This window comes from Danio rerio, chromosome 4 (assembly GCF_052040795.2).
Source record: "Danio rerio strain M-AB ecotype USA chromosome 4, GRCz13ab, whole genome shotgun sequence".
NCBI lineage: Eukaryota > Metazoa > Chordata > Actinopteri > Cypriniformes > Danionidae > Danio > Danio rerio.
In genome coordinates this window covers 47341907-47364396 of record NC_141024.2, presented here as the reverse complement: position 1 = coordinate 47364396, position 22490 = coordinate 47341907, and the positions used below count along the sequence as shown (strand labels likewise).

The 22490-nt window shown below is 33.7% G+C and overlaps 3 protein-coding genes across 3 annotated transcripts in view; 1 reads left to right on the top strand and 2 right to left on the bottom strand.

Annotated features, from left to right (window-relative positions):
* The window catches only part of LOC137491165 (uncharacterized), a 514718-nt gene extending 511057 nt beyond the window's left edge, over positions 1–3661 (bottom strand). Inside the window, exon 1 of the mRNA XM_088650768.1 lies at positions 3404–3661. The gene's annotated coding sequence lies outside the window, so the exon portion shown is untranslated. The remainder of the gene's footprint in view (positions 1–3403) is intronic.
* Positions 1–22490, top strand: part of LOC137491452 (protein NLRC3-like) — a 71265-nt gene that overhangs the window by 14882 nt on the left and 33893 nt on the right. The gene's annotated exons all lie outside the window — the stretch shown is intronic.
* The window catches only part of LOC137491119 (uncharacterized), a 59219-nt gene that overhangs the window by 21718 nt on the left and 15011 nt on the right, over positions 1–22490 (bottom strand). The window lies entirely within an intron of this gene.

Genomic DNA, 22490 nt, shown 5'->3' with positions numbered 1-22490 from the left:
TGTGACCTCGTAACTCTGCGTCAGACTGTCGCACAGAACTCTAACTGAGCTCATTTAACTCAGACTATCAAACTGCCAATGACTGATCACCTTTAAACTTTCTAGCCACGCCCTAGCAACCACTTTTGGACCCTAGTAACTGTCCCATAGACTTCCATTCAAAAGACTCTCATTGACTTAACATGGGATCAAACCTTGTGAGCTCATAACTCTGCATCAGACTGTCCTACAGACTAATGGCTGAGCTCATTTAACTCAGACTACCAAACTGCCAATAACTGATGAGCTTTTACCTTTCTAGCCACACCCCTAACTACCACACACTGCACCCTAGAAACTGTCCCGTAGACTTCCATTACAAAAGACTCTCATTGACTTTACATGGGATCAAACTTTGTGAGCTCATAACTCTGCATCAGACTGTCCTACAGACTAATGGCTGAGCTCATTTAACTCCAACTACCAATCTGCCAATAACTGATGAGCTTTTAACTTTCTAGCCACTCCCCTAACTACCACATACTGCACCCTAGCAACTGTCCCGTAGACTTCCATTGCAAAAGACTCTCATTGACTTTACATGGGATCAAACTTTGTGAGCTCATAACTGCATCAGACTGTCATAGAGACTAATGGCTGAGCTCATTTAACTCAGACTACCAAACTACCAATAACTGATGAGCTTTTAACTTTCTAGCCACACCCCTAACTACCACATACTGCACCCTAGCAACTGTCCTATAGACTGTAATTAGCTGTGCTATCAAATGCCTATAATTCTAACATACTAATGACATGCCAATCATGCTAGCAACATGCTACTCATATGCTAATCATGCTAATAACATGCTAACTCATACTGGAAACATGCTAATGACATGCTAATTTGTACAAGAATCATGCTAGTAACATGCTACTTCATACTAGACTCATGTTAATAACTGGCCTACATGCATATCTTTGCTTAGCAGTGTCCTATTGACTTGGGGGATGGCTCATCTGACTCAGACAACCAATGAGCATCTCAATATGATAATGAAGCTCACAAGCCACGCCCCCAAATTGATTCCATAGACTTCCATTAAAATAGGCCAAGATGCATATCTTTGCATAGCAGTGTCATAGAGACATGGGGGTTGGTTCATTTGACTTAGACAGCCAACCACATTCAAGTGCACTCTGTAACCTCGCCCATAGCAACAAAACAGAGTACCCTAGCAACCATTCATCAACAGCTATATCTCAGCATCAGAACATCGTAGAGACTTGGAGATTGGCTCGTTTGACTCATGCTAGCAAACGGAACTTCCTAAATGCTACACATACTAGCAGTGATTAGCTACATGCTAATATTGACTAGCCAAGTACTGTAACTTGCTAGAAATGCTTACTAAGTATAAATGTTTTATCAAGCATGTATGTGAGGCTTGCCTAGTAACCAACCAGGGTACCCTAGCAACTGCCTAGCAACCACCCAAATTACCCTAGCAACCGCCTAGCAACCACCTAGCAACGGCCTAGTAATGCCTTAGTAAGGGCCTAGCGACCACTCAGGACACCCTAGCAACGGCCTAGCAACGCCTTAGCAACCACTCAGAATACCTTAGCAACCACCTAGCAACACCTTAGCAACCACCTAGCAACCACTTGGGATACCTTAGCAACCGCCTAGCAACACCTTAGCAACCACCTAGCAACCACTCATAACACCCTAGCAACTGCCTAGCAACGCCTTAGCAACCACCTAGCAACCACTCAGGACACCCTAGCAACCACCTAGCAACACCTTAGCAACCACCTAATAACCACTCAGAACACCCAAGCAACCACCTAGCAACGCCTTAGCAACCACTCAGAATACCCTAGCAACCATCTAGCAACCACTTAGGACACCTTAGCAACCGCCTAGCAACCACTCAAAACACCCTAGCAACCGCCTAGCAACACCTTAGCAACCACCTAGCAACCACTTAGGACACCCTAGCAACCGTCTAGCAACACCTTAGCAACCACCTAGCAACACCTTAGCACATGCTAATTCATGCTAGAATCATGCTAACAACATGCTAACTTCATGTTAGAATCATGCTAATTCATGCTAAAATCGTGCTAGTAACATGCTAATTCATGCTAAAATCATGCTAGTAACATGCTAATTCATACTGGAATCATGCTAGTAAGATGCTAATTCATGCTAGAATCATGCTAATAACATGCTAATTGATACTGGAATCTTGCTAGTAACATGCTAATTCATGTTAGAATCATGCTAATAACATGCTAATTCATACTAGAATCATGCTTATGACATGCTAATTCATACTAGACTCATGCTAGTAACATGCTAATTCATACTGGAATCATGCTAGTAACATGCTAATTCATGCTAGAATCATGCTAATAACATGTTAATTCATACTGGAATCATGCTAGTTCATCCTAGAATCATGCTAGTATCATGCTAACTCATGCTAGAAACATGCTAATAACATGCTAACTCATACTAGAATCATGCTAATAACATACTAATTCATGCTAGAGTCATGCTAGTAACATGCTTTATCATGCTAGAATCATGCTAATAACATGCTAATTTACACTAGAATCATGCTAGTAACATGCTAATTCATACTAGACTCATGCTAGTGACATGCTAATTCATACTAGAATCATGGTAATAACATGCTAATTCATGCTAGAATCATGCTAATAACATGCTAATTTATACTAGTATCATGCTAGTAACATGTTAATTCATACTAGACTCATGCTAGTGACATGCTAATTCATACTAGAATCATGCTAGTGACATGCTAGTTCATACTAGAATTTTGCTAATAACATGCTAATTCCTGCTAGAATCATCCTAATAACATGCTAATTCATGCTAGAATCATGGTAGTAACATGTTAATTTTACTACAATCATGCTAATAACACACTAATTCATGTTAGAATTATGCTAGTAACATGCTAAATCGTGCTAGAATCATGCTAATTCATGCTAATAACATGCTAATCCATGCTAGAAACGTACTAATAAGATGCTAATTCATGCTAAAACCATGCTAATCTATGCTAGAATCATGCTAATAACATGCTACTTATACTTTTTCAAACTGTTTTTAAACTAAACAAACTATTACCAACAGGCTTTGTCAAGCCAGCCTCAAAGTTTGTCTCGACGAACTTTACTGTCTAGTTTAAAAGTTGAAAGCATTGAAAGAAAATCCAAATTTAAAAGGTTTCAAACATTTACAGTACTATAAGAGGGTGAAACTTGTAAGTGCTTAAAATAATTGTTAAACTTAAAGCAAATATGCTATAATAGCCCAATAATAACTTACTTTTATTGATGTTATTTTCTGAATAGGATATGGATAAAATAAATATAATATACTAACCAGATGTAGCCGTCTTTACAAGATGTCACCATTTTCATGATTTTCGTTGTCTTTTTCTTTGCATTCACTGTATTAATTTCAGACGTGACTTGTTTCACTAATATAAACTGTCTCAGAGTGATCTTAAAAAAGTGCTCATTTACACATCTGATTAAACCTATTATTTTTACTAATTTACATTCGCGAAAATACATTACCTAAACTGCTACAGCACGAACTCATGAATTTAGATGCAGCATAATGCTCTGTTGGCGCGGAAAAGACAAATCCGGAAATGGGCGGGACTTGGCGGCCCAGATATTTAAAATTATTTTGTTCTTTGCGGTTTGAATTTATAATATTAATCTAATGAGAAATCTTCATAAAGTTTATTATTTTTATTATATTTATATCGGCTTTTAAAGTCATTGGTCCCAACTGTTCGGGGTACTAACTTATGTCGATGTCACAGGGTACCTGTTACATTTCTAAGCGCTGTCATCACATAGTCATTTCCGATGATTCAAAAAACTTTATTTAATAATTTTTTAAATGTTAGCTGGACCATTTTGATTTGTACATGATATAGCTAGATGTAATATGACTCGTTTTTATAAAATATGAGTGTTTTTAATCTTTCCCATAAGACTCGACTTTAAATTATGTACAGCTAAGCGCCCTCTACAGGAAAACTACTTAAAAGGTGCTTAAAAAGGATTGCCGCCTAAATGAAGCTCCCTTAACGACAGGAACGCTAATTTGTTCTCCGTGATCAACCCAAATGCAACTTCCGTGGAAGAAAAGGTACGTGTGAAGTTTTGACCAAATGTTACTTGTGATTTTACTGTGTTACTGTTTCAAGTAGGCCCAATGGAAAGTCATCAGCTCGCATCAACATAGTTTCTTAGATCCATTTCAACTTAGCCTATATAGTAGTTAGTTGTTATAAAACTAGATTTAAAAAGCATAAATAATTCTGTTTTCAAGTTCAGACGAAGTGATAAAGGCAAAAACAATTTACTTGGCCACTTAATCACCATCTGTCATGAAAACTTGTATAAATTTCAAGTAATTTTGCATGTTTTAATAATGTGTCTTTAGACTGGGTGTGTATTACATGATTAATAACCAATTTTTATACTGTGTGTGTGTGTGTGTGTGTGTGTGTGTTTAGGCCTATTATTATTTAAAATACAATTTTAAAATAAAAATTATTATATTATGTAGAAAATATTCTTTATAGTTCTTTTTTAATTAAATAAATAAAACCAAAAAGTAAATAACTGTTTGGTCTGACAAGTTTTCAGGACAGCAAATTTCACCACAACAGTAACTAACTAGTCTCACTCACACACACACACACACACACACACACACTTGTACACACTCTCACTAACACACTCACTCTTGTACATGCTCTCTCTCACACACACCTACATTCTATCTCAATTCATGTCAGAATTACTTTTTTAGCATGGCTAAATAATACAATGTTGCCAACACAAACACATAGACATCTCACAGACACATGTACATGCTCTCTCTCACACACACACACTTCTACATGCTCTCTCATAAACATGTACTGGCTCTCTCTTACACACCCTAGCACATGCTGTCTTGCACGCACACACACACACACACACAAAAATGTGCATGTTAATGATACTTATTTCTATAATTTTACGTGCTCATTAGGCTTACGATAGGTGGTTGCATTGTGATTATTTGGTCATGAAGGTATTAATGTTTTAAATTGTTTTTCAGCTGTTCGTGATGTCATACATTGCTACAAAAGGCTTTTGAAGCGGACAAGACATGGACCAACCATGACCAGAGCGTTTCAGAGAGAAGGTGTCTCTCAAAATGCAGTGGATCAGCTTGCTGCAATTGCAGAGCTGTACTTTGCTAACAGGGAGCAATTTAACAGCATCAGCTTCACACCAGGAAAATTAACAGTTCGCTCAAAAGTGTAGAGAGCTCAGTTTTGGAGATTTTTGCATAAAGGTTGTATCAATGAAAAGGAAGGGTTCACTTTTGTCTTTTTATCTGAATAAGAGATTAGAGTAGATTTGCTATGTCACTTATTGTTGCCATGTTTACTGTATGTTTCTTTGTTCAATAATGCTCCTGTTTACTGTTGGTAAAATGTAGAAGCAAAACTTACAGCACAATAAGCTTAGCTTAAAATGCCAAAAAAAAAAAAAAAAAAATATATATATATATATATATATATATATATATATATATAAATTATATATATTATTAATATATATATATATTAATTAATTTTCTTTTCACCTTAGTCCCTTTATTAATCTAGGGTTGCCACAATGGAATGAACCATTCCATGTTTTACACAGCAGATGCCCTACAAGCTGCAATGCGTCACTGGGAAACATCCAAACACACACATATTTGAGCCTACTCAATTTACCTGTACCGCATGTCTTTGGACTTGAGGAGGAAACCGGAGCACCCGGAGGACACCCACGCGAACACAGGGAGAACATGCAAACTCCACACAGAAATGCCACCTGACCTAGCTGAGGCTCAAACCAACGACCTTCTTACTGTGAGGCGAACGTTTTACCCTCTGCGCCACCACATTGCCTGCCATTTAAATTGTTTTTCTAAAATTAGTTTTTTTTTCAGCCTTCTATGTTAAAGACAATGAAAAAAAAAATTGCCACAAAAAAAGTTAAATTGCAGAACTGAGAAAAAAATGTATATGGTGCCTGCATGGTGGTGCAGTGCGTAGCATGTTTGCCTCACAGCAAGAAGGTCACTGGTTCGAGCCTCGGCTGGGTCAGTTGGTGTTTCTGTGTGGAGTTTGCATGTTCTCCCCATGTTCATGTGGGTTTCCTCTGGGTGCTCTGGTTTTCCTGACAAGTCCAAAAACATGTGGTACAGGGGAATTGGGTAGGCTAATTTGTATGTAGTGTATGAGTGTGTGAATGAGTGTGTATGGTTGTTTTCCAGTGATGGCTGGAAGGGCATCCGCTGCATAAAAACATATGCTGAATAAGTTGGTGGTTCCTTCCGCTTTGGCAACCCCTGATTAACAAAGGGACTAAGCTGAAAAAAAAATGAATTAATGAATGTTATCCGCTTGTTAAGTCAAGTGTGACGTCACGCGAAGCGGCTTCCGGGTCCAAGTCAACTCTATTCAACTGAATGGGGAGACTCATGAAATGGTAATAATAAACGTTTGCAAAGCGATTTAATACTTTCGAAAATCACGATCGCAGTGAATATGTCCATGCCTTATATCCGATGTCAAAAAGTGATTTTTATTTTTTTTTAATTGTTACATTTTTGGTATTTGTTATGCAGCAAGCCCAGAGATTGTTGTGTACACTATGGTTTTATATAAAATTAACTTTAATGTGTGATAGGAATGAAACGTAATCATAAACGAATGATTTCTCCACTCAAATGAATGGTGACTTGGACCCGGAAACAGTATTACATACGTCATCACTTAACAAGCGGATATGGTTTTGCATCTAAACTCTTCAAATGTAACAATTGTTTTTAGTTGTCCTGAAGTTAATGTTTTCTTTAGCTTAATTATCTGGGCTGTTCATTTTTTTTTGACAGCAATACATTAAAAGCAGTTGAACGAACTAATGACTCTGGTATTTATTTTTATGTTTTTGTATGTGTGGTGCTGTTGTGTGTCTTCAAATACTTGCACCAGTGTTGCTACTACCTGTCTGTTGACTATCTGCTGAACATTTACAGAATAGTAATAGTACCATGCTGTCTGTGATGTTGGCTCCTTACAGTCATTCAACAGCATTTCTAAGGTTTTCACTTCATTTTGATGGGCCTAGTATGACAACAGATGAGCAGATAAATGTAACTTAAAGTAAACTAACTGTCTACTGAAAGTTAGGTTAAATGCAACGAATAGTTAGTTGAACACTTTTGCAAATACATGAATGAAATTTGTACCTAACCCTAACTTTATATTTGTTTAAAGTTCATTTTAAATTATGTTGCATTGCTATATAGGCATCTGAATGTTTACTGAAGGTCTATTCATAAACTGATTAACAACTACATGCAGACACTGACAACAAAAAATCTTGATGGTAAATGTACTGAAAACTTGTTGAAGATTTGTTGCATATCTACTAATACACTGTAATACACTACAACCTAATTTGGTAGCACGTAACTTATCAAAAGTTTAATAAATGTTAAGGATTTGTTGCATATCTACTGATACTCTGTTGAACATCTGTTGAAGATTTGTTACATATTTACTGATACATTGTTGAACATCTAGAACCTTAATGCTGAGGATTTGTTGCTTATCTACTGATACTGTGTTGAACATCTGTTGAAGATTTGTTGCATATTTACTGATACATTGTTGACCATCTAGAACAGGGGTCTCAAACTCAATTTACCTGGGGGCCGCAGGAGGCAAAGTCTGGGTGAGGCTGGGCCGCATAAGGGATTTCACAAAAAAAAGTCCTCAAATGTCATTATTAACAGTTTTAATAATTTCTTCTGAACATGAAGTGTCCTGAACATTAATAGAACATTGAGTGAAGATTATGAACAGTTCTTCTGAACATGGCATCTTTTGCCTACTCCTTGCTGCCAGAGACTTGACAGCACTTCTTCTCACAAATCTGAACCACATTTGGCTTTAGAGCGGAAGCAGTTGAGACCCTCAGTATGGCTTGAAGATGATCATCATTAAGTCTAGACCTGTCTAGACTCACTCAAAACTTCCATTCCCTCACCTAAAAAAAAAGGCGTATATATGTATAAATAAAACACCCCCACCCCACTCCAGTCACATCAGTCTGTACCAGTCTGTATCTACCTATAATATATATAAGATGCAGGCTGTAGCTAGTTAGGTGGCAGGCTGCAGATAGGTAGCTAAGTGGCAGGCAGGCAGGGGCGGGAACAGCTTACCTTGGTTCTGGCCGGCGCGAGTTCCCTCCTAACACTTCCCGCCCGTCACAGCGTCTAACAAAGGGGCGGGGTGCGTGGTGACGTCACCAGCATCCCCGCGCCTTTGTTTACACGGCGGGCGGGGAATGCCAGTGACCGCTGTGTACGGATAGAATCAGCGGAGCGGGGAGCGCTCTCTTTCCCCGCTCCGCTGATTCTGTCAGTGTACAGCGGTCGGCGCGGGCCACAAAATATTGCACTGAGGGCCGCAAATGGCCCGCGGGCCGCGAGTTTGAGACCCCTGATCTAGAACCTATATTGGTAACACTTAACTTACCAAAAGTTTAATGAATGTTTACATGTTGTAGACATTGTAATGATTGCCTAGAAACATTTAAAAGACAATCTACAGATACTACCCAGATGAGAGTAAACAGATAAGAACTTAAAAAGTAGCTTATGGTCAACAGACTATCTAAAGGGGGACCATCAAAATAAAGTGTTACCGAACTTTTAATTACTATTTTTTTCAATTGTTGTTATTATTATAATTTTATAATTTTATTTATTTTATTTATTTTTTTTGTATTTATTTTGCTTGTATCGTAAACTTGCTCATTTATTATTATACTGTTTAACAATTTCTTTTAATTCTTGTATTTTATTTATTATTATTTTGTTTAGAGGATATGTTTGTTTATAATTCATACATTTGAACTTATTTTATTTTAAGGGGATAGTGGGAAAATAAGGAAAATAAGACACTCTGTAATTTTTCCTTTATTGTATTGTATACTATGATGTATTGTCTTGTTAATCCCAATAAAAAAATAAAAATTAAAAAAAATTTAAAAAATGACGCCGACACATTTTGGAGAGAAAGACCATTAGACTGAGAATTAACAATCAGTTTAGATCAACTAGATCTCTTCACTTGGAAACTGTCGGCTATCTGTACTTAATAATGTGCAAAAATGAACTTAGACATTAACAATTTGATAAAATGAATAAGAAATTCATTCTGTTGTAAACAATTGCCAAGTGGTTTGGAGGTTTGTCCATGTTGTTTTGAGAATGTAATTCCTGTTTCAGGAAATGAGCCAAACCAAAGGAGAAAAACTGAAATAAATCTGACATACCTTGATCAGAAATCTAAAAAGGAGAGTAAATGCTGAAGCCATTGTGGTCCAGTGGTCAGCACATTTCATTATGACGCCGCTGACCGGAGTTCAAACCTCACCCGAGTCATTTATTTTCATTTTTAGTGCTAAGACATGTAATACTGTTTGGGTTACTTATATAGGTGTACATATTTTATTTTTTGTGTGACCACCGTTATAAAGGACTGGATATCTATAAAGAGTTCAGCACAGAATATATATTCAGATATTGCAGGAAAGGACGTTATGCTGTTGTAAAGAATAGTGTTGGAGATTCAGCTCCCCTTTAATCTTAAAAGCAGCTGTGTCCTTGTAAAGACGTGATCGTGTCATTAGAAACTGAATTGGAAATGACCTGATTTTAATATAGTCAGTCGTGAACTGAGGTGGGCCGGTCTAAGGCTTGAATCTCCAGGGCTGTAAAAGAGTCCCGCTCCGGCCCTGTGTAGCACTGCAATTAGTTTTTATTATACGTGACTTTACAGGACTCAAAATTAAGCATTTACCAAATGCATTTCTGACCACAACAAAAATAAATAACTATTTCTCAGCCACAAATTTTAAATAATGTGTCAAAAAAAAGCTAAATATAGCTGTACACATACTCTTTTTATTTAACAAAACTTTTCTCTAATTGTTCTGGCTAAAGCTCCCAGATCACCAGTTAACCAAACAATGAGTTAATCTCCTATTAAAGCAATCTTATTATATAAATATATATATATATATATATATATATATATATATATATATATATATATATATATATATATATATATATACACACACACACACACACACACACACACACACACACACAGCAAAGGAAAGCTGGTGAAAAGCATACCGTGTGATAATAGGATCACGTTAACATTAGACCTGTTAATAATCTGTTTAAAGAATGGGGAAAGAAAAGAGAAAGCAGTAACCGGCGCCGCTGCTGGATGTAAATGATACAGGATGTAAATGAATACCTCATGTAAAAGACCTCATTTAGGTGAGCAGAAGAAAACAATGGACAGGACATCCAATATTATATGCATACCTCATAATAACTTACTGCAGCATTTTGGAGAAATGTGCTATTATTGAGCTATAAAGTCTTTAAAGTGCTATAAATACATTGTTTGACATAAGTTAAATAAAAGACTGATCTGGTTTGATACTGGATGTCCCATGCTATATGCATATATACTACATCTGAATACTTTTTACTTCAGCAATTTGGAAAAAAATTGCTCATTTAAAATATGTAGAAAAAAACAATAGTCAGGTCTAATACAGGACATCACATTCTAAACTTCAAATAAAGGCTTGTTACTGCAGTGTTTTGGAGAAATTGGGTATTAACATTACTCAGTGTTATAAAGACCCAATTTCCAATAAGTAGACAAAAACAATGATCAGTTCCTGTACAGAACATCCCATGCTATATGTGTACTTCATATGAAATCTTTTTACTGCACTGTTTTGGAGAAACGAGCTATTAACCTAATAAAAAGTGCTATAAAGACTACATTTCAAATAAGTAGGAAAAAACAATGGTCAGTTCTTATACAGGACATACCATACTATATCTGTACTACACAAGAAAACTTTTAACTACAGTGTTTTGGAGGAACAGGGTATTAACATATTTTAAAGTGCTATAAAAAACCCAATTCAAATAAGTAGAAAAAAACAATGGTCAGTTCTTATACAGGACATCCCATACTATATGTGTACTTCACATTAAATCTTCTTACTGCACTGTTTTAGAGAAATTGTATATTAATATGATTTAAAGTGTTATAAGGACCCTATTTCTAATAAGTAGAAAAATAACAATGATCAGTTCTTATACAGCACATCCCATACTATGTGTGAACTTCACATGAAACCTTATTACTGCAGTGTTTTGGAGAAATTGTATATTATTATATTTCAAAGTGTTATAAAGACCCCAATTTAAATAAGTAGAAAAAACAATGGTCAGTTCTTATACAGGACATCCCATACTATATATGTACTTCACATGAAACCTTTTTACTGCAGCATTTTAAAGAGACAGGGTATTAACATAATATAAAATACTATAAAGACCGCATTTTAAATAAGTAGAAAAAAACAATGGTCAGTTCTTACACAGGACATCCCATACTATATATGTACTTCACATGAAACCTTTTTACTGCAGTGTTTTGAAGAAATTGTATAATATTATATTTCAAAGTGTTATAAAGACCCCCTTTTAAATAAGTAGAAAAAAAATAATGGTCAGTTCTTATACAGGACATCCCATACTATGTGTGAACTTCACATGAAACCTATTTACTGCAGCATTTTAGAGAAATGGGGTATTAACATAAAATAAAGTGCTATAAAGACCCCATTTCAAATAAGTAGAAAAAAACAATGGTCAGTTCTTATACAGGACATCCCATACTATATATGTACTTCACATGAAACCTTTTTACTGCAGCATTTTAAAGAGACGGGGTATTAACATAATATAAAATACTATAAAGACCGCATTTTAAATAAGTAGAAAAAAACAATGGTCAGTTCTTACACAGGACATCCCATACTATATATGTACTTCACATGAAACCTTTTTACTGCAGCATTTTAAAGAGACGGGGTATTAACATAATATAAAATACTATAAAGACCACATTTTAAATAAGTAGAAAAAAACAATGGTCAGTTCTTACACAGCACATCCCATACTATGTGTGGACTTCACATGAAACCTTATTACTGCAGTGTTTTGGAGAAATTGTATAATATTATATTTCAAAGTGTTATAAAGACCCCAATTTAAATAAGTAGAAAAAAAACAATGGTCAGTTATTATACACGACATCCCATACTATATCTGTACTTCACATGAAACCTATTTACTGCAGCATTTTAGAGAAATGGGGTATTAACATAATATAAAGTGCTATAAAGACCCCATTTCAAATAAGTATAAAAAAACAATGGTCAGTTTTTGTACAAGACATTCCATATTATGTGTGTACATCACATGAAACATTCTTACTGCACTGTTTTGGAGAAATGAGGTATTAACATAACATAAAGTTGTATAAAAACCCCATTTCAAATAAGTAGAAAACACAATTGTCAGTTGTTATACAGTACATCCCAGACTATATGTGTACTTCACATGAAACCTTTTTACTGCAGCATTTTGGAGAAACAGGGTATTACATAGAAAAAGTACTATAAATATCCCCTTTCAAATAAGTAGAAAAAAAAACAATGGTCAGATCTTATACAGGACATCCTAATCTATGTGTTTACTTCACATAAAAGCTTTTTACTGCAGCATTTTAAAGAAACAGGGTATTAACATAATATAAAGTACTATAAAGAGTTTATTTTAAATAGGTAGAAAAAAACAATGGTCAGTTCTTATACAGGACAATTCATACTATGTGTGTACCTCACATTAAACCTTCTTACTGCACTGTTTTGGAGAAATGGGGTATTAATATGATTTAAAGTGTTATAAGGACCCTATTTCTAATAAGTAGAAAAAAACAATGGTCAGTTCTTATATAAGACATCCCATACTCTATGTGTACTTCACATGAAACCTTTTTACTGCAGCATTTTTCAGACATGGGGTATTAACATAATATAAAGTGCTATAAAGACCCCATTTCTAATAAGTAGAAAAAAACAATAGTCAGTTCTTATACAGGACATCCCATACTATATATGTACTTCACATGAAACCTTTTTACTGCAGCATTTTAAAGAGACAAGGTATTAACATAATAAAAAATACTATAAAGACCCCATTTTTAATAAGTAGAAAAAAATAATGGTCAGTTCTTATACAGGACATCCCATACTATGTGTGAACTTCACATGAAACCTTATTACTGCAGTGTTTTGGAGAAATTGTATATTATTATATTTCAAAGTGTTATAAAGACCCCAATTTAAATAAGTAGAAAAAAACAATGGTCAGTTCTTATACAGGACATCCCATACTATATATGTACTTCACATGAAAGCTTTTTACTGCAGCATTTTAAAGAGACGGGGTATTAACATAATATAAAATACTATAAAGACCGCATTTTAAAAAAAGTAGAAAAAAACAATGGTCAGTTCTTACACAGGACATCCCATACTATATATGTACGTCACATGAAACCTTTTTACTGCAGCATTTTAAAGAGACGGGGTATTAACATAATATAAAATACTATAAAGACCGCATTTTAAATAAGTAGAAAAAAACAATGGTCAGTTCTTACACAGGACATCCCATACTATGTGTGGACTTCACATGAAACCTTATTACTGCAGTGTTTTGGAGAAATTGATTAATATTACATTTCAAAGTGTTATAAAGACCCCAATTTAAATAAGTAGAAAAAAACAATGGTCAGTTATTGTACAGGACATCCCATACTATATCTCTACTTTACATGAAACCTATTTACTGCAGCATTTTAGAGAAATGGGGTATTAACATAAAATAAAGTGCTATAAAGACCCCATTTCAAATAAGTAGAAAAAAACAATGGTCAGTTCTTATACAGGACATCCCATACTATATATGTACTTCACATGAAACCTTTTTACTGCAGCATTTTAAAGAGACGGGGTATTAACAAAATATAAAATACTATAAAGGCCGCATTTTAAATGAGTAGAAAAAAACAATGGTCAGTTCTTATACAGGACATCCCATACTATATATGTACTTCACGAGAAACCATTTTACTGAAGCATTTTAAAGAGACGGGGTATTAACATAATATAAAATAATATAAAGACCGCATTTTAAATAAGTAGAAAAAAACAATGGTCAGTTCTTACACAGGACATCCCATACTATGTGTGGACTTCACATGAAACCTTATTACTGCAGTGTTTTGGAGAAATTGTATAATATTATATTACAAAGTGTTATAAAGACCCCAATTTAAATAAGTAGAAAAAAACAATGGTCAGTTAATATACATGACATCCCATACTATATCTGTACTTCACATGAAACCTATTTACTGCAGCATTTTAGAGAAATGGGGTATTAAGATAATATAAAGTGCTATAAAGACCCCATTTCAAATAAGTAGAAAAAAACAATGGTCAGTTTTTGTACAAGACATTCCATATTTTGTGTGTACATCACATGAAACATTCTTACTGCACTGTTTTGGAGAAATGAGGTATTAACATAACATAAAGTTGTATAAAAACCCCATTTCAAATAAGTAGAAAAAAACAATGGTCAGATCTTATACAGGACATGCTAATCTATGTGTGTACTTCACATGAAATCTTTTTGCTGCAGCATTTTAAAGAAACAGGATATTAACATAATATAAAGTACTATAAAAACCGCATTTTAAATAAGAAGGAAAAAACATTTGTCAGTTGTTATACAGGACATCCCATACTATATGTGTACCTCACATGAAAACTTCTTACTGCACTGTTTTGGAGAAGCGGGGTATTAACATCATAATATAAAGTGATATAAAAACCCCATTTCAAATAAGTAGAAAAAACAATTGTCAGTTTTTATACAGGACATCCCATACTATATGTGTACTTCACATGAAACCTTTTTACTGCAGCATTTTGGAGAAACAGGGTATTACATAGAAAAAGTACTATAAATACCCCCTTTCAAATAAGTAGAAAAAAACAATGGTCAGATCTTATACAGGACATCCTAATCTATGTGTGTACTTCACATAAAAGCTTTTTACTGCAGCATTTTAAAGAAACGGGGTATTAACATAATATAAAGTACTATAAAGAGTTTATTTTAAATAAGTAGAAAAAAACAATGGTCAGTTCTTATACAGGACATTTCATACTATATGTGCACTTCACATGAAACATTTTTACTGCAGCGTTTTTGGGAAACAGGGTATTAACATATGATAAAGTGCTATAAAGAGCCCATTTCCAATAAGTAGAAAAAACAATGGTCAGTTCTTACATAGGACATCCCATACTATGTACTTGACATAAACCTTTCTTACTGCACTGTTTTGGAGAAATGGGGTATTAACATAATATAAAGTACTATAAAGACCCCATTTCCAATAAGTAGAAAGAAACAATGGTCAGTTCTTATTCAGGACATCCCATACTTTTTGTGTACTTCACATAAAAACTTTTTACTGCACTGTTTTGGAGAATTGAGGTAATAACCTAATATAAAGTGCTATAAAGACCGCATTTCAAAAAAGTAGAAAAAAACAATAGTCAGTTCTTATACAGGACATACCATACTATATGTGTACTTCACATGAAACCTTTTTACTGCAGCATTTTGGAGAAAGGGGGTATTAACATAATATAAAGTGCTATAAAGACCCCATTTCAAATAAGTAGAAAAAACAATGGTCAGTTCTTGTACAGGACATTCCATACTATGTGTTTACATCACATTAAACATTCTTACAGCACTGCTTTGGAGAAATGAGGTATTAACATAATATAAAGTGGTATAAAAACCCCATTTCAAATAAGTAGAAAAAAACAATGGTCAGTTCTTATACAGGACATCCCATACTATATATGTACTTCACATGAAACCTTTTTACTGCAGCATTTTGGAGAAACGGGGTATTTATTGAAAAAAGTACTATAAAGACCCCCTTTCAAATAAGTTGAAAAAAACAATGGTCAGATCTTATACAGGACATTCTAATCTATGTGTGTCACACCTGTTGCAGTGCCCTAGTTTGGACACTTGAGGGCACTAGTTTGTTTTGTAGTTTCACTTCATTTCCCATAATCCTTTGTATTACTGATTGTGTTATGTTACAGCTGTTTTGTGTTTGGTAATTTAGTCCTGTCTTTATAAACCCTCTTGTCCTCTGTTTTAGTTGCCTTAGGATTTTGTTAGCTCCTCACATTTGGTATGTTTGTCTGGTCATCTAGTTTTTGTATTTTGATAATTCTTGGATTCCTGTTTTGTGTTTGTTTTCGTTAGCACTCTTTAGCACTCCTACCCTGTTTTTCTCCTACCCAATTTCTCTAAAATGTAGTAGTAAGAAGGCTTCATATGATGTATGCAAATTTTATGAGATGTCCTCTACAAAAACTGACTATTTTTGTATTCTACTTCTAAAAAATGGGGTCTTTAAAACACTTGAATTTTGTTATTTCCCAATTTCTCCAAAATTATTTGTTGAGAAGTCTTCACATGAAGTATGTGTATAGTATAGGACGCCCTGTATAAAAACTGGCAATTGTTTTCTTCTACTTATTAGAAATTGGGTCTTTATAGCACTTTGTAATATGTTAATATCCCATTTCTCGAAAATGCTGCAGTAAGAATGTTCCATGTGAAGTACGCATATAGTATGGGATGCCCTATATAAGAACTGACCAATTTTTTTTTCTACTTATTTGACATGCGGTCTTTGTAGCACTTTATAATAGGTTAATACCCCATTTCTTCAAAATGCTGCAATAAAAAGGTTTCATGTGAAGTACACACATAGTATGGGATGTCCTATATATGAACTGACCATTGTTTTTTCTACTTATTTGAAATGGGGTCTTTATAGCACTTTGTAATATGTTAATACCCTGTTTCTCCAAAACACTGAAGTAAAAAGGCTTTATGTGAAGTACCCATATAGTATGGAATATCCTGTATAAGAACTGACTATTGTTGTCTTCTACTTATTTAAACTGTGGTCTTTATAGCACTTTATAATGGGTTAATACCCCATTTCTCCAAAATGCTGCAGTAAAAAGGTTTCATGTGAAGGACATATATAGTTACATATATAGTATTGGATGTCCTATATAAGAATCAACCCTTATTTTTTTCTACTTATTTAAAATGCGGTCTTTATAGTACTTTATATTATGTTAATACCCCGTTTCTTTAAAATGCTGCAGTAAAAAGATTGTATGTGAAGTACACACATAGTATGGGATGTCCTGTATGAGAACTGACAATTGTTTTTTTCTACTTGAAATGCGGTCTTTATAGCACTTTATATTAGATCTATACCCCATTTCCCCAAAGCAGTGCAGTTAGGAGGTTTAGTGTGAAGTACACATATAGTATAGGATGTCCTGTATAAGAATTGACCATTGTTTTTTCTACTTATTTGAATAGAGGTTTTTATAGCACTTTATAATAGGTTAATACCCCCGTTTCTTTAAAATGCTGCAGTAAAAAGTTTTCATGCAAAGTACACACATAGATTAGGATGTCCTATATAAGAACTGACCATTGTTTTTTTCTACTTATTTGAAATGGGGTGTTTATAGTACTTTATATTATGTTAATAGCCAGTTTCTTTAAATTGCTGCAGTAAAAAGGTTTCATGTGAAGTACATAAATAGTATGGGATGTCCTGTATAAAAACTGACCATTGTTTTTTCTACTTATTTAAAATGAAGTCTTTGTAGTACTTTATATTATGTTAATGCCCCGTTTCTTTAAAATGCTGAAGTAAAAAGTTTTTATGCAAAGTACACACATAGATTAGGATGTCCTATATAAGAACTTACCATTGTTTTTTTCTACTTATTTGAAATGGGGTGTTTATAGTACTTTATATTATGTTAATAGCCAGTTTCTTTAAATTGCTGCAGTAAAAAGGTTTCATGTGAAGTACATAAATAGTATGGGATGTCCTGTATAAAAACTGACCATTGTTTTTTCTACTTATTTAAAATGAAGTCTTTGTAGTACTTTATATTATGTTAATGCCCCGTTTCTTTAAAATGCTGAAGTAAAAAGGTTTCATGTGACGTACATATATAGTTTAGGATGTCCTGTATAAGAACTGACCGTTGTTTTTTCTACTTATTTGAAATTAGGTTTTTATGTCACTTTATAGTATGTTAATACCCCATTTCTTTAAATGCTGCAGTAAAAAGGTTTCATGTGAAGTACACATATATTATGGGATGTCCTGTATAAGAACTGACCATTGTTTTTTCTACTTATTTTTTAATGAGGTTTTTATATCACTTTATATTATGTTAATACCCCATTTCTTTAAAATGCTGCAGTAAAAAGGTTCATGTGAAGTACACATATACTATGAAATGTCCTGTACAAGAACTGACCAATGTTTTTTTCTACTTATTTAAAATGCTGTGTTTATATTATGTTAATACCCAATTTCTTTAAAATGCTGGAGTAAAAAGGTTTTATGTGAAGTAGATATATAGTATGGGATGTCCTGTATAAGAACTGACCATTGTTTTTTCTACTTATTTGAAATGGGTTTTTTTATATCATTTTATATTATTATGTTAATACCCCGCTTCTCCAAAACAGTGCAGTAAGAAGTTTTCATGTGAAGTACACATATAGTATGGGATGTCCTGTATAACAACTGACCATTGTTTTTTCTACTTATTTAAAATGAAGTCTTTATAGTACTTTATATTATGTTAATGCCCCGTTTCTTTAAAATGCTGAAGTAAAAAGGTTTCATGTGAAGTACATATATAGTTTAGGATGTCCTGTATAAGAACTGACCATTGTTTTTTCTACTTATTTGAAATGGTTTTTTTTATATCATTTTATATTATTATGTTAATACCCCGCTTCTCCAAAACAGTGCAGTAAGAAGTTTTCATGTGAAGTACACATATAGTATGGGATGTACTGTATAACAACTGACAATTGTTTTTTTCTACTTATTTAAAATGCGGTCTTTGTAGTACTTTATGTTATATTACTAGCCCATTTCTTTAAAATGCTACAGTAAAAAGGTTTCATGTGAAGTACACATATAGTATGGGATGTCCTATGTAAGAACTGACCATTGATTTTTTCCACTTAATTGAAATGGAGTCTTATTAGTACTTTTTTCTATTTTAATACCAGTTTCTCCAAAACAGTGCAGTAAGAAGGTTTAATGTGAAGTACACGTATAGTATGAAATGTCCTGTATAAGAACGGATCATTGTTTTTTCTACTTATTTAAAATGGGGTTTTTATAGTACTTTATATTATGTTAAATCCCCCGTTTCTTTAAAATGCTGCAGTAAAAAGTTTTCATGTGAAGTACATATATAGTATGGAATGTCCTGTATAAGAACTGACCATTGTTTTTTTTCTACTTATTTAAAATGCAGTCTTTATAGTACTTTATATTATGTTAATACCCCGTTTCTTTAAAATGCTGCAGTAAAAAGGTTTCATGTGAAGTACACACATTGATTAGGATGTCCTGTATAATATTTGACCATTGTTTTTTTCCACTTATTTAAAATGCGGTCTTTTTAGTACTTTATACATTTACATTTAGTCATTTAGCGGACGCTTTTATCCAAAGCGACTTACAAATGAGGACAAGGAAGCAATTTACACAACTGTTAGAGCAACAATGAAAAAGTGCTGTAGGCAAGTTTCAGGTGTTTAAAGAGTGTGAGAAGCAAAACATTAGTATTTTTTTATAGTTAGTGTAGGAGTCAGAGAGGGAGTTGCATATTAGCAAGGAAAGTGGAGACTAAATTGTTATATTAAGTTATATTATATTATGTTAATACCCCATTTCTTTAAAATGCTGCAGTAAAAAGGTTTCATGTGAAGTAAATTTATAGTATGGGATGTACTGTATAAGAACTGGCCATTGTTTTTTTCTACTTATTTGAAATGCGGTCTTTATAGTACTTTATAATATGTTAATACCCTGTTTCTCCAAAACGCTTTAGTAAAAAGGTTTCATGTGAAGTACACATATAGTATGGGATGTCCTGTATAAGAACTGACCATGGTTTTTTCTACTTATTGGAAATGGGCTCTTTATAGCACTGTCTAATATGTTAATACCCTGTTTTTCCAAAACGCTGCAGTAAAAAGGTTTCATGTGAAGTGCACATATAGTATTGGATGTCCTGTATGAGAACTGACCATTGTTTTTTTCTACTTATTAGAATTGGACTCTTTATAGCACTTTATAATAGGTTAATACCCTGTTTCTCCGAAACTCTGCAGTAAAAAGGTTTCATGTGAAGTGCACATATAGTATGTGATGTCCTGTATAAGAACTGACCATTGTGTTTTTTTCTACTTATTTGAATTGGGGTCTTTATAGCACTATGAATAATGTTAATTTCCGTTTCTCCAAAATGCTGCAGTAAAAAGGTTTCATGTGAAGTACACATATAGTATGGGATGTCCTGTATAAGAACTGACCATTGTTTTTTTCTACTTATTTGAAATGGGGTCTTTATAACGTTTTGAATTACATTAGTAACTTAATACTCCAAAACGCTGCAGTAAAAAGGTTTCATGTGAAGTACAGATATAGTATGGGATGTCCTGTATAAGAACTGTCCATTGTTTTTTTCTACTTATTAGAAATGGGTATTTTATATCACTTTATAATATGTTAATACCCCGTTTCTCCAAAACGCTGCAGTAAAAAATATTTCATGTGAAGTGTACATATAGTATGGGATGTCCTGTATAAGAACTGTCCTTTGTTTTTTTCTACTTATTAGAAATTGGGTTTTTATGTCACTTTATAATAGGTTAATATCCAGTTTCTCCAAAACGCTGCAGTAAAAAAGATTTTATGTGAAGTGCACATATAGTATAGGATGTCCTGTATAAGAACTGACCATTGTTTTTTTCTACTTATTAGAAATGGGCTCCTTATAGCACTTTATAATATATTAATACCCTGTTTCTCCAAAACGCTGCAGTAAAAAGGTTTTAATGTGAAGTGCACATAGTATGGGACGTCCTGTTTAAGAACTGACCATTGTTTTTTTCTACTTATTGGAAATGGGCTCTTTATAGCACTATAAAATATGTTAACACCCAGTTTCTTTAAAATGCTGGAGTAAAAAGGTTTTATGTGAAGTAGATATATAGTATGGGATGTCCTGTATAAGAACTGACTATTGTTTTTTTCTACTTATTTGAAATGCGGTCTTTATAGCACTTTATATCAGGTTATTACCCCGTTTCTCCAAAACAGTGCAGTAAAAAGTTTTTATGTGAAGTACACATATAGTATGGGATGTCCTGAATAAGAACTGACCATTGTTTCTTTCTACTTATTGGAAATGGGGTCTTTATAGTACTTTATATTATGTTAATACCCCATTTCTCCAAAACAGTGCAGTAAGAAAGTTTCATGTCAAGTACATAGTATGGGATGTCCTATGTAAGAACTGACCATTGTCTTTTTCTACTTATTAAAAATGGGGTCTTTGTAACACTTTAAATCATATTAATATACAATTTCTCCAAAACAGTGCAGTAAGAAGGTTTAATGTGAAGTACACATATAGTACGGGATGTCCTGTATAAGAACTGACCATTGTTTATTTCTACTTATTTAAAACGGGGTCCTTATATTACTTTATACTATGTTAATTCCCCCGTGTCTTTAAAATGCTGCTGTAAAAAGCTTTCATGTGAAGTACACACAGAGATAAGGGTGTCGTGTATAAGATCTGACCATTGTTTTTCTCTACTTATTTGAAAGGGGGACTTTATAGTACTTTTTTTCTATGTTAACACCCCGTTTCTCTAAAATGCTGCAGTAAAAAGGTTTCATGTGAAGTACATAATTAGTATGGGATGTCCTGTATAAGAACCGACCATTGTTTTTTTCTACTTATTTGAAGTGGGGTTTTTATATCACTTTGTTGTGTTAATACCTCATTTCTCCAAAACAGTGCAGTAAGAAGGTTTCATGTAATGTACACACATAGTATGGGATGTCCTGTACTAGAACTGACCATTGTTTTTTTCTACTTATTTGAAATGAGGTCTTTATAGCACTTTATATTATTTTAATACCCCATTTCTCCAAAATGCTGCAGTAAAAAAGTTTTATGTGAAGTACAGATATAGTATGGAAATCCTGTATAGGAACTGACCATTGTTTTTTTCTACTTATTTGAATTGGGGTCTTTAGAACACTTTGAAATATATTGTATACAATTTCTCCAAAACACTGCAGTAAAAAGGTTTCATGTGAAGTACACATATAGTATGGAATGTCCTGTATAAGAACTGACCATAGATTTTTTCTACCTATTTAAAATGTGGTCTTTAT